Source organism: Drosophila serrata, unplaced genomic scaffold (assembly GCF_035046125.1).
Source record: "Drosophila serrata isolate PLE 108 unplaced genomic scaffold, ASM3504612v1 contig_347, whole genome shotgun sequence".
NCBI lineage: Eukaryota > Metazoa > Arthropoda > Insecta > Diptera > Drosophilidae > Drosophila > Drosophila serrata.
The window spans coordinates 811,808-824,088 of record NW_028257245.1 but is presented as its reverse complement, the minus strand read 5'-3'; the positions used below and the strand labels follow the sequence as shown (position 1 = coordinate 824,088).

The 12,281-nt window shown below is 42.0% G+C and overlaps 1 protein-coding gene across 3 annotated transcripts in view; it reads left to right on the top strand.

Moving 5' to 3' along the window:
* Positions 1 to 12,281, top strand: part of tei (irregular chiasm C-roughest protein teiresias) — a 135,786-nt gene that overhangs the window by 69,765 nt on the left and 53,740 nt on the right. The window lies entirely within an intron of this gene.

Sequence of the window (12,281 nt, the reverse complement as noted above, 5' to 3'; positions counted from 1 at the left end):
AATTCATCTGTACATTTCGCAATTTTTCAACGAACTTTTCATCGTAATTTGAATGCAAATACGTTTGACGTCATTATTGAGAGCTCTGGCAGCCATTTAATCATGCTCTCCGCAGCTCAGTAAAAATATATGCAGATCCATTCGACGCCCCTCCCCCATTTCCATTTCCATTTCCCTTGCTTTTCCTCGCTTTCCTTTGCCGCAGTAATTTCTTTTGGCTTTTGAGCGCGGAATGCAAATGCCAAACAAAAGTAGTTTAGAAATTTTGCGGCTCGTCCGAGGGATGTTTTTCCCCGGATTCCATGTACCTTCTGTGGTTTCCGAACGCCAAAGGATGCCGGTCGGATCCGTCGACATGACATTAAAATTCAATATGTTAATGAGCCACGGTCGCCAGGTGCTGGGTGGTCCCGTCCCCTGCTCCCCAAGGACCCTGCCGGCCCTGCAAGGTCAGACAGAAAGTTCGCTAAGCTGTCGGGAGATATTTAAATTTGTTGCTGGCACTCGTTTGCTCTTCGATTGCTTGAATAATAAGATAACGATTCCGACTTCCAGTTACCCCAACTGGGAACAGTGGGAATGTAAATACCGGAGCACTCGGTTGCCCATCGGAATACACGATTTTTTTGGCATGCAAATTTGCACAGTTCGCATAGCCTGTGGTAATTAAATTTATTCCATAATTATTGCGGACTCTATTGGCTTATTTAGCATTTTATTCTATATCAATTTGCGTTCTTTTTTCTGCGCATTGACACATCTGTAAATCAGTGCGTGACGGCTAATTGCCATTTCCAGTTCATTGGCATCTAATATGCTTTATTAACAAGCAGCATAAATTAAAGCGTGACCAAGCAAATCAAAAAAACATAATCACATTTCGAAACTATTCATAATAAAATTAACAATAAGTGACAAAAACATATATTATGCTACTTTGATATACCAAATATTAATGAAGCCATAAAGCACCACAAAATACATTTTATATTTTTAAACAGAATAGATTTTTCCGATATTTCAACATCCTTGAAACCAGCAAAAACTACTACAAATACCCATAGCCATAAACAGTTTAACAAGCTCATCTCCATCCTCTGCTATCTCTGCTCTTATTACCATAGAACAAATAGTTGAGCAGAGGCTGCACACAAAAAAAGTTAAATAAAACGAAGGAAAACATTTGTCAGAACGAAAAAAGTGACACTAAATAAAATAAAGTGAACAACAAAAGTGGGAATCGAACCGAATCGAGGCGATGGTAAAAAGTGCAATCGCTTTGAAATGCCTTTTCAAACTCGGGAAAACTGGCAAGCTCTCGGTGGGTAGGTGGGGTAGCTGGGTGCCGCGGAAATGGCCTTTGGCGGAAATCCGTTTAATTTGCAAAATGCCAACAATGCCGGCGCAATAAATGTGACAAAAGCACACTCAAAGCGGCAAAGACCCACAGGAACTAAAGAAAAAAATGTCGAAATCAGCATAGGATGATGGCAAACTCCAGTGGCATGCCCCGAATTAAAGCGTTCCAGCGTATTTAGGTTGCATATATAAATCATGAAATGGCCATTTTTTTACAAGCTTATTGCCTTGTCAACAGGCAGTGAACAATAAAATATTATTACCGCGGAAGTATCTAATATTTTACCGATTTTTAAGCTCATACAAATTTTAACATTTCACGCTTAAAATAATATAAGTGAATTATTATTATATGTTTATGCTAGATTTTGTAGAATTTGTAGAACTTGTGTAGTTTCAATTTAAAAAGAACTCCGGCTCGAAGGACCAAATTTAGTGGTCGAAAGTTGTCAACATTACTCGTATTTCGAAGGCATTCTCTCCTATGGATATTTCAAGTTACTGGTTAGAAAATCAGGATATTAATCCTTTTATTTAAAAAACTCAATCCATTCTCCGTAAGATTTTTATTTAATTGTCAATATTGGAAAATTGGATCGGCGGAAAAGTCATTGGACGCTGTTCGAGTGAGCATTATTTATCTATAAATAAAAAATCGGCGCATTGCCTCTGGTTTTTGCAAGCTGTCGGGGATTTTTAATGGCGACCACTACAATAGCAGTCGAAGCCAGGCAGAGGCGGCTCTGGCCACTCCCACAACACTGAGAGAAAAGGGAGTAGCTGAAGAATGGGGGACTGTGGGTAGACAGACAGAGAGTGTTGTTTGCCCGCCCAGCGTTGCATCTTGTTTAATTTGTATGCCCACACGGACGGACAATGCATATGCATAATATTTTATACGAGTTTTCCCCCATCTTTTCCAGTATTTTCCTTTACGTTTTGTTTTTTTTTTTTGCGGCTCCCGCAACATTCGTTGGGCGACATTTTCATGTTGTGTCTGCCGTGTTGTTATTCCGGTGATTGTCCACCGCTGCGTGTAGTTCTCTCTTTTTATTGTTATATAAATAAGCTATAAATTTCGCCGGCGAAAGCAGTGCTCGCTCCTGGGCCAGACAGGGGATATTTATAGAAAATTTTAATACTTTTTATGTCTGCATTGCAACGCACTGACAATGCCAGACACCGAGCCGAGGCAAATTGAATGGAATCATGGGGACAGATTTAAAGTTTCAATATTTTAACCGGATCTCAACGATTTTTGGGCTAAACCTTTGTGCCCCTCTAATTTTATCATTTCCGCCTAGACGGGCATAAATCAAGGGCGGGATAAGCCGGGGCTCTGATTTCTGACAAGAACGCAACCTGTGTGGCCGCTGGTCGTTAAGTCCGGAAAATCCCCATATTAAATGTTCGGTATGCTGCTCTGCTTGTGCAACTCAATTTTATGCTCGACAAAGTCCCTTTCCCCGGAACTAATCCTTTGTATCTCCTGCAAAGGACATACACCATCCCTCACCTGACCACCCCGTGCATTACGTAAGCAACACGTGGCAGGTCCTTCCACCCCCTCCCCAGTCCTTCGGAGCTGCGCTAATGAAGGTAATTTCGCACATTTCGCTTCTCTCCGTTTTCCCCGATTTCCCCGCTTTCCCTTTCAACTTTTCAATGTCACTGGCTGACAGCAATTTGCATGACAAGGCGGCCAAGGGTTGAGTTCATTTGTTGGCTTTGACAGTTTTCTAATTGCAAGTGTGGCAAGCGGGGGAAAACTCCCAAAAAATAAAAATATATAAATAAAGCTCTGCGACACACGTGTCCCATTTCCATTATAGAAGCAGTTACCCATCGATACCATATATACGTATATGTTAAGCTCTTTCCAAAATATCGTACATATATGTTACAATAAATCCTCATTATGCACTGTGCAAACTAATTAAATTCCATTCCTGGTTATTAATTTAATTTTTACTGCCGCGCTTATTCCCTTACTTTTCATTTTATTTAATTGTAATTTTTGGCGCATTACTTAATGTAAATCAACCCAGAGGTATTATAAATAAGCCCCATTCCGTAGTTGGCATCAAAAGTAAATCCCATTATGAAAATACAATGATAGTTTGGTTTGCCGATTAATGTGTATGATTTCCCTGTAAAAAGTATTTAAAAGGAAATAATTTATATTGGGAATCATGAAAATACATATAAACAAAAATTAGTATGATTTCTATTAAGCTTAACATTACAAATAAAATAATTTACATTTTAGAAAGGGTGATATGAGGTATCTAACCTTCGACACAATGTTGCCTTTACTTGCCTTATTTTTTTATTTTTTAGCAATATGCAAATATATTTAATATTCTTTTTTTCCAAAGTTTCTTTCGTTCATGTTAATTTGCTGCTATTGTTTATGTGTCTGTGTGTGCGGAATATTTTCCAACAGAAAAATTGAAATATATGGCAACGTTTTTTTAATGCCGCTTTTTCCACTCTCTTATTTTCTCTTTCTGCCGCTGACTAACCGCAGCTTTATTGCATAAATGTGGCGATTTAATTAATATGCTTAATGAGTTGCAATTAAACACACATAAAAAGCGGAAAAGAAAACACTGAATCGGCGAAGTGAAGTTGAGGCAATGCAAACAAAGAAAATTAGCAAAAATTTGTAGCAAATTAAGAGAGTAAACAAACAATGGGCAAAAACATGAATTGAATCGGATCAAAGAGGGGCAAACATGGTTGTTAATTAAATCAAAGTGAATTTAAATAGCCCCGGGTACGAATAAATATATATTAAAAGCAAATAGCAAATTATTGTTGAGATTTGTTCCTGATGGACGCTCCTCCTCGTGGCCGTGGGCTGGCCAACATCTGGCCCAGTGTATATCATTGCGATTCCGATTCCGAATCTGATTCAATTTCATTTCCATACCGCCAAGCCTATCTGCCTGTTGTGGCAGGCTTGTTTTTCCCCGGATTTTTCCTCGGCCAGTGGAGCTGCGTAAGTCGCTCGTACTCCTCCTCCGTCAGCCAACTTTGCATTTGGCAATCAAAAAAATTGATTAGAACCGAAATGGCAATCGCTGGCGGCTCAGTCGGAGGCTGGCCAGGATTTCCTCCGCACACACACAAACACACACACACACACGCACACACAAAATCCTAGATCCTGGACACGGGTGCAGCCAATTGGCAAAATGGTAGCCCCATGCCCATTCCACCCAGCCACTTCCACTTCCTGGCAAGAAAAAATTGCTGGCCAAAATAAACTGAAGCTCGAAACCAAAAATCTGAACCCCGTTACCAAAGCCAAAAGCAAAACTATGCAGCTCAGTTGGCTCAGTTGGCCGGGCCGAAACTATTTTTGGGTTTATTTGCTGCTGGTATGTGTGCCGGGCAGGCACATCATCAATATGAAACAGGGGACATGCATAATCGGGCGGATGGTCGCCAGTGGGCTGCATTTATGCGCTGCGTTGCCCTGGTAGGAAATCCCGTCCAGACAGGAATTTCCAAATGCCACGCCTGCATTTTGGGGACTGGGAGTGGGTTTTGGTTGTTTTCATTGTTTTCCCTTGGTTTTTCGGCGGCTGGCAGATAATACAAGCAAATAAAACCGACTGTCTGACAAAGTCATTGCAGATTCCAATTCCAGATCCTCAATTCCTATTCTAGAGGATCGTAAAAATCAGATTACGGCTTGCAAATCAAATTAAATCTAAGCCTAATCCTTGAGATGAGACCCCACTTCATTGGGCAAACGAGCGGCATTTGTTCTCATAAAGTCCCATCCTCGGGCTCATTAAATCCACTCGCAAGGATCCAAAGGGGATTCCCTTACTCCAGCGGTGTACGTGACTATTAATTAGAGCAGTAAATATTATGTCTGTTCATGTGCGATTACATGTAGATGAGGCCGAGTCACAGGATGTCGCGCCCAGCCATGTCCTGCCGCTGCCGTTGTCGTGCGTAGGAGTATTATGATAATTCGCTGCGGACAGGCCATGTCGAAATTGTATTTGACTTGGCGTCGGGAACAACAGTGCGTGTGTGTACCTAATGACCTGCGAGTACATATATGACTTCGATTATGAATGGTGGTGTCACGAGAAGTCCTTGAACCCTGTTGTGGTAAGCAGGCTATCCAGCAGTGAGTGATTTCAAGGATGACGACATGGTAATACAATACTTGTTATACCCTTGCAGGGTACTATAATTTCAGTCAGAAGTTTGCAACGCAGTAAAGGAGGCACCTCCGACCATATAAAGTATATATATTCTTGATAAGGATCAACAGCCAGTCGATCTAGCCATGTCCGTTTGTCCGTCTCTCCGTTTCTACGCCAACTAGTCTCTCAGTTTTAAAGCTATTTGAATGAAATTTTGTAGTTAGTGTTCTATATATTCTCACTCGAGATATATCCATTTTATATTAGTCTTAAATTTTGTGTAAAATTTTATGAATTTTATTTAACAGACGACTATCATATAGGTGCCATACAAACGATCGTTAGATGTAGAAGGAAAAAGCAAAGCTGTGAATGTTAAACTGCAAACATACTATTTATATGTGAATGAAATGAAGCCAGGTATTACTTCATTGTTTTTTTAACATAAATATATTTAATTTACATTGCTTGGACTCCTAGTCATCGAAGTTCTATCTACAAGGATATAAAACTTCGGCGTGGCGAAGTTAGCTTCCTTTGTTGTTATTTCTTAAAATTCTGTAAGTACTTTATTGCGATTCAAGACTTAGTTCCACCCTTAATATAATATTAAATAAAAACCCTATAGTTGGCAACAGTTTCCACACAACTGTTGTCTTTTGTCTGGAGTTTTGTTCTGATTGCATTAATTAAATGCTCCACACACAAGCACAAAGACTTCCACACACACACACACTCTCGCCGGGAATTCCCCGTCTTTGCCGTCAAAGATTTGTGAGAGTTTACAAAAAGTTAGCTACAACTTAACATGCCAAGATTTGACTACCAGAAACTTTTGTCCTGCCACACAAGGACGAGATGATGGGGGAGGAACAGTAAGCGAAGTTGTAATCTCCCAACTTCCAGCTATTCGACATACCCATAGCATCCCCATTTTTATGGTATTATCCTGTACCCTGAGTAGGCTGAATTTCAGTTAATTATAAATACATTTATGCCTCGCCCCCTGGGGGGCCCAAATTAGGGGAGACACTCTGTGGGGCAAGGGGCTGTATCTGCAACCAATATCGATCGAAGGGATGAAACTTCAGGCAGCTAATGCTGACAAACTGCAGCTTTGGCACAAAATTGTTGCAGAAATTTATTATTGGCTTAACGCAGAGACGGCCAGCGAGGAGGAGTAGGAGCTGAGTGCACTTTGGTGCTGAAAAGCGTGAGTTATGCCCCCACTTCAGCCATTCCAGGGAACTCTGTTCCCTTTTCCCTTCCCTCCCCCTCCCCAGCGAGACGTTGGACGTTGGGGCAGGTGGCCGAGACTGCACTTGCCTTCCATCTACGTGTCTCAGAACTCTCCATGGGCAAGTCGACTGCCATTACGCTACAGCAAAAAGGGATAAGGTTATATCCCAGGACGAGCAAGGACGTGGGATACCCCAAAAAGATGCTTTATGACATAAAGCCGTGGAGTTATCGAACGCTGGCAAAGGGAATGCCAACTGATGGAGCCAATCTGGCAGAAAAATTGTGAGAAAAGTCGATACCTTATGGCTTATGGGTGTCTTTATGTTGTCGATTTACCTGGTTGTACAAGCGGATCAAATAGAATATAAATTATAAGATCTACTTCTTAAATTCTCCATATTTTTATGCTTTCGATTATAAAAGATTATTTTCGAATAATACTTTCCAGATTTAATTGAAAAAAATATTGTGAAAAACAATTAATGGCCGGCAAATGCGACAGTATTTCCCACACAAATGCGACAAGGCAACAGTGGCAATTAGTAAATTTCAGCACTGTACACACACTCGCACACACACACACGCTGGCGAATGTTAATAAAAGTGGTGTCATTGTTGTTGCAGCCATTGTTGGCGGTGGCCAGTTGGCTGCTGACGCCACTTTAGCCGGCGACTTGTCCAATTACTGCGACAACGGAGGGGATGTCCTCGGGTTCCGGGGTTCCGGGGCCTCCACGGAGGAGCTCTGGAGGGTCCAGGGGAAGTGTGGCATTCAAATGGCATGCCGCAGGACACTCACACATGCAGGTTGTCCTGCGAGCGGAAGAGCCAACTGAAAGTTTTTTCATATCCTGTGAAAATTATTATGCGCTTTTGTGAAATAGTCGAAGCCAGCGGGCAAGAGCAAATGTTTGTACTGCTGCTGCATTTTTGACCAGGAGACAAGGACCACACACACACACACACACACACACTCACATGTGCAGGATTCGACAGTTGGTATCCTTTACTGCGACTGGATAAAACTTTTGTCAAATTAGTTTTTTCCCCTTTTTTTTTTGTGTCCTTCCCCCCGACTGCCATTTTTCTGTGGCTGCAACAGCTTGTGGACACCAATGTCAGCGTTAGTTTTAATCATTATCCGTCTCCTGTTAGGGGGGTTTTCCACATTTCCTTTGCCAAATGAAATAAAACAGGGGACAAAAACATAAAAAATATGTCTGCTTATTGCGTGGCAAGTAATTAAAATGCTGTTTATGAAGCCAACATTCCAGGCCAGCACAAAATAAAATTATGTTTATAAATTTGCTTTTTTGTTTACTTAACATAATTATTTTTAAACATTATTTATATAGATACAATGATTAATTATGCTAAAATTAGCTGGCTTAAAGCAGCTTTAGCTAATCTGTTTAAAAGTTATGTTTTTGTTTACAAAAAAATATTAAAAAATGAGCTAATTTAATCATTCATTTAATACCTAATATCACCATTCTAATTAACACTTTTTTTTTGTTCTTTGTCATTTCAGGTAAGTTCAATCTCTGCTCCCCTGGCGCATTTTTGTAAGCAAATGAAAGTCATTTTAAAGCCTCGGACTTGATGCTTGAAAAGAGGACCAAAGGGAAAAACCTTTTCCTTGTTGAACCGGTGAACTTTATCATTTTTCAAAATGCATTTAATTTCATTCCATTTTGTCGCATTTCACTTTTGGGCGCCGTGTCTCTTTCCCTCTTTGACAAATCAGACGGAGGCAAAGTTATAAAACTTCATTTGTAAAAGTGCTACGTCATGCCGGGTACGGGTCTGTCTGTCTGGCGGGAGGAAAATGCGAAAATGGGGGCACCGGAAATGGAGACGGAGACGGAGGAGGCGAGGGCGTGGCCGTGGGTCGTGTGAAGAGTGAAGGGCACGAGTTAGACAAGTCATCAAATAAATCCCTTTTAGGTATAAAGTTCTTTGCTTTTGCACTGTCCCCCTTCCCAGTGCCCATCACCGAGTTTTCCACCCGCTTTTCTGGCTTTTCCTTCCTCCGCCTCGTGTTTGTGTCTTTCTCTCGCAAATTTTTTCATGCTTGAACTGTTTGAGCGGAGAATTTAGCAAGTTTTTTGCTTTGTTTGACAAACGCCAAGGACACCGACAACGACGACGACGAAGGTTCTGGCGGAAAATGCAGAAAAGAAAGAGGTCGCCTTTCCGCATTCTCCATTGATTAGTTGGCAGTGCAGTGGAAATTTGTGGATAATCATATCATGTCATCCCTCTTTGCCCATTTAAGCTTGTCATCAATCAGGGCATTAAACATTGTGAATTTGAATTTGTCATAGTTAAAAACCGTTTAGAGTGATGACACTTAATTGCTTCGCTGTTGAGGCATTCACGTTCCATTCTATATGTTTACGGGACTATCTCTGTCACGGGTTTCCTGACAATTTCCATTTGAACGGATATTTGTCGAACAAACTCGATTGATTTCCCTAGCTCTCGAGGTAGTCAGCTCTCCGTTCGCTCGCTTTCCCTTCACGGCTCATGAGCCACAAAATGCAATTCTAGCAATTTCCTTGTTTGGCCCATTTTTACGGCGCATGTTGCATACTTTACGGCGCCACTGTGTGCGTCCTTGTGTGTGCCCCCCTGAACTTCCTTTGGCCCCACCTCATCTGCTTAGTTTCTCATCCAGACTCAGCCTTGACTCGGGGCTTTTCAGGAAATCATTGCAGCCAGAAGCGGATATATCCCTCCCCCGACATATAGCTCTCCTTCCTGCCCTCCTCGCCAGCTGTCTTCGGCACTTCAGCCGGCGCTTAAGTTGCACAAAATGTAATACATTTGATTGCACTCATGTTCAAGTTCTGTGGCCAAAGTGGCTCCTACTCCAAGGGAGCCGAGCATAGAGCGTAGAGGGAGAGCAAAAAATAGAGGAAACCGAAGCCATGCCCGTAAGTGAATACGGACGTATGTATTCTGGACTCTGGCTGGGTGTGCGAGCCTGAAAATGCTACAAATTGATAGATCCGCTGGTGCATTGGCAAGAACAGCGAGCAAGGATGAGTAGCAGGCAATTGCAAACTATCTGTTTATTAGGCCAAACATGGGCCCAAACTGCATTATGTGCATATGAGACAAGGATAAGGTCAAAGGGAAAGGATCTTTGCATTTGAAGCTGAATTAAAGTCTTTTCAGTATAAAGTTAAAGCTTAAGATGTATGTACCTTTAATGACAACTCTCTCTCTCAAGCATCCATTTCCATTAGCGCTTTATTAAAGACATCTTCCGCTGCGAGTGGCCTTTTACATCATTCACAATTAAATCAGATTAGCGAGCCATCGCGGGTCCATCAGGTTCAATCAAAACTGACATGCCGAGTGGGCCAGCAGTTGGACAATGGTGGAGTGCCGGGCCTAAATGGCTGAAATGACTGGCTGTCGCCTTTTAGCCCTCACTGCTGGTAGTGGTACCAGGACCCGGCTAATAGCCTCTAACTGATGGCGGGCAGTTCCATCATTAGGCTGGAAAAACCAGGAGTCGGGAGTGCTGGGTGTGTTGGGAAAACTTCTGTCGCAGGCAAACATTCACATTCACATCCACATCCACACATCCATATCGGTTCAGGTTGAGGCATCGACATGCTAATAGCTTTGAACTTTTCGCCAATTGCAGGCACGGCACGGTGCCCTTTTTGCAGGACGAATGTGAACTGCAACTGCAATTGGAACTGCGTTTGCTTTTGCGTTGGACTGTTAATTACCGTTATTGAACTTGTTTGATTGGCACAAGTTGAAAAGTTGAACGATCCAAGGCAATCGCTGACCGCCGAGCAGCACCCAACTTAAACCCCCTTTTAAATCGAATTTCCCAGCGAATGAATGCTTGCAACGGGAGCAACGGGAGCAACAGGAGCAACAGATTTTCCCCGGCCATGTGAAAACACACCAAGTGGCATAAGCGCTTATGAGATTTTACCCATGGCTTTCATGGAATTTAATCATAAATAAAATCATTTAAATAACTCACAAAAGAGCATTCAGAAGCATTCCGATAAATACAAAAAGGAACTGAGATCCTGTTTTTTGAAGCACTCTTCCTGGACTAGGACAACAAATGCATTCAAAAGGCTCTGTTCAACGCTAACTGGAAATTGGCAGACCATGGCCAATACAAAGGCTAACCGGGCCAAAACAAGATGGCGAAGAAAGTCCTTGCTGCGCTGTGCCACTGTCATCGCCATGGACATGAACATGTGTGTGATTGTGCGATTCTTCGTTGTTTTCGTTGATTTTTCCACTTGGCTTCGCTGCCATATTGTTAACGCACTGCTCCTCCTTGGATGCTAAAGCTAAAGTTGACTTTTTACTGATTTGAACTGCAAACTTTTGCCATAGTTTAGTGCTCTTTTTCACAGCAACCGAGGGATTTATGGTGGCTCAAAGTGCTCCTCGCTTCTCAGCTCTCAGCTCTCGGCTTTCGCTTGGGTGTGAAGTAAAAAACTTTGTCCTGCCATGGGAGAACAACGATATTATATACATATATATAAATATATACAAAAATATACGTAGACACGTGGCACACATGTGTAGGTGTTCGGGCACTTGGGCATAAACTTGTTCAAGTCAGTGTGTAATCAGTTTTAAGCCAAGTGTAATGCCAGCAGATGATATCGATTCAATTTTCAGGTCTTTGGCAGTGCACAGATCCGAAAACTGAGAAACTCGAGAGGTCAATTCATTAATATTAGTTGGCTTTTCCGGTAAGCTTGTTTACCAAAACATCGAAAATTGTGAAGAGTTCAGCACTTTAATCCCAGAAAATAAACTCGGAGAGGGGCACTCGGATTTTTACCAAGTTGCTAGGATGCAAAAATATAAAGCATTTGGCTGCCAACTGGGGTTAAATTATGTCCGATTCGTTGGCGTTCGTAAATTGCAAAGAGGACTCGCTGCTGGCTTTGTCGATGGCAATTGCAATTGAATCCAGTCCTGTGGCGACAGATTTTGCGTGGAGGGCTCCTAGCTCTGGTCTCCCCTTCGAATCGGGAAATGTAAATTTCGTATATTTATGGCCAAACCGTTTTGTGAATTTATTGTTCTTGCATTAGTTCAGCTCCCACTTTTCGAACGATAAATAAATGGGGAGATTCGCTGACACAACTTAAAGGATATCCTTAATTGCGGTGCTCCACCAATCTCGTCCTACTGCCATCGATGTAATCCAAACTGTTATCGCTTGAGTCAACCTTGTGTCAAGCTTATGTGGAAAACTCACTTTCCCCCTTCTTCGGCTGCCAGGATGTGTGTAAATTTTATATCATTCGGTCTGCTGCTAGCCGGAATTCAATTTCTATCTCCACATTTTCTTTTTTATTTCTGCTTTTACTTTGCTTCAATTTATAAAATTGAATATCGGCAACGAAACTCGATTTGCCACGCCCACAATGGGTGGACGGACGGGTGACTGGCTGGCGAAAGGCGACCTACCGTTGTCTTCAGCGAGTTGCGTAAGTTGGCAAA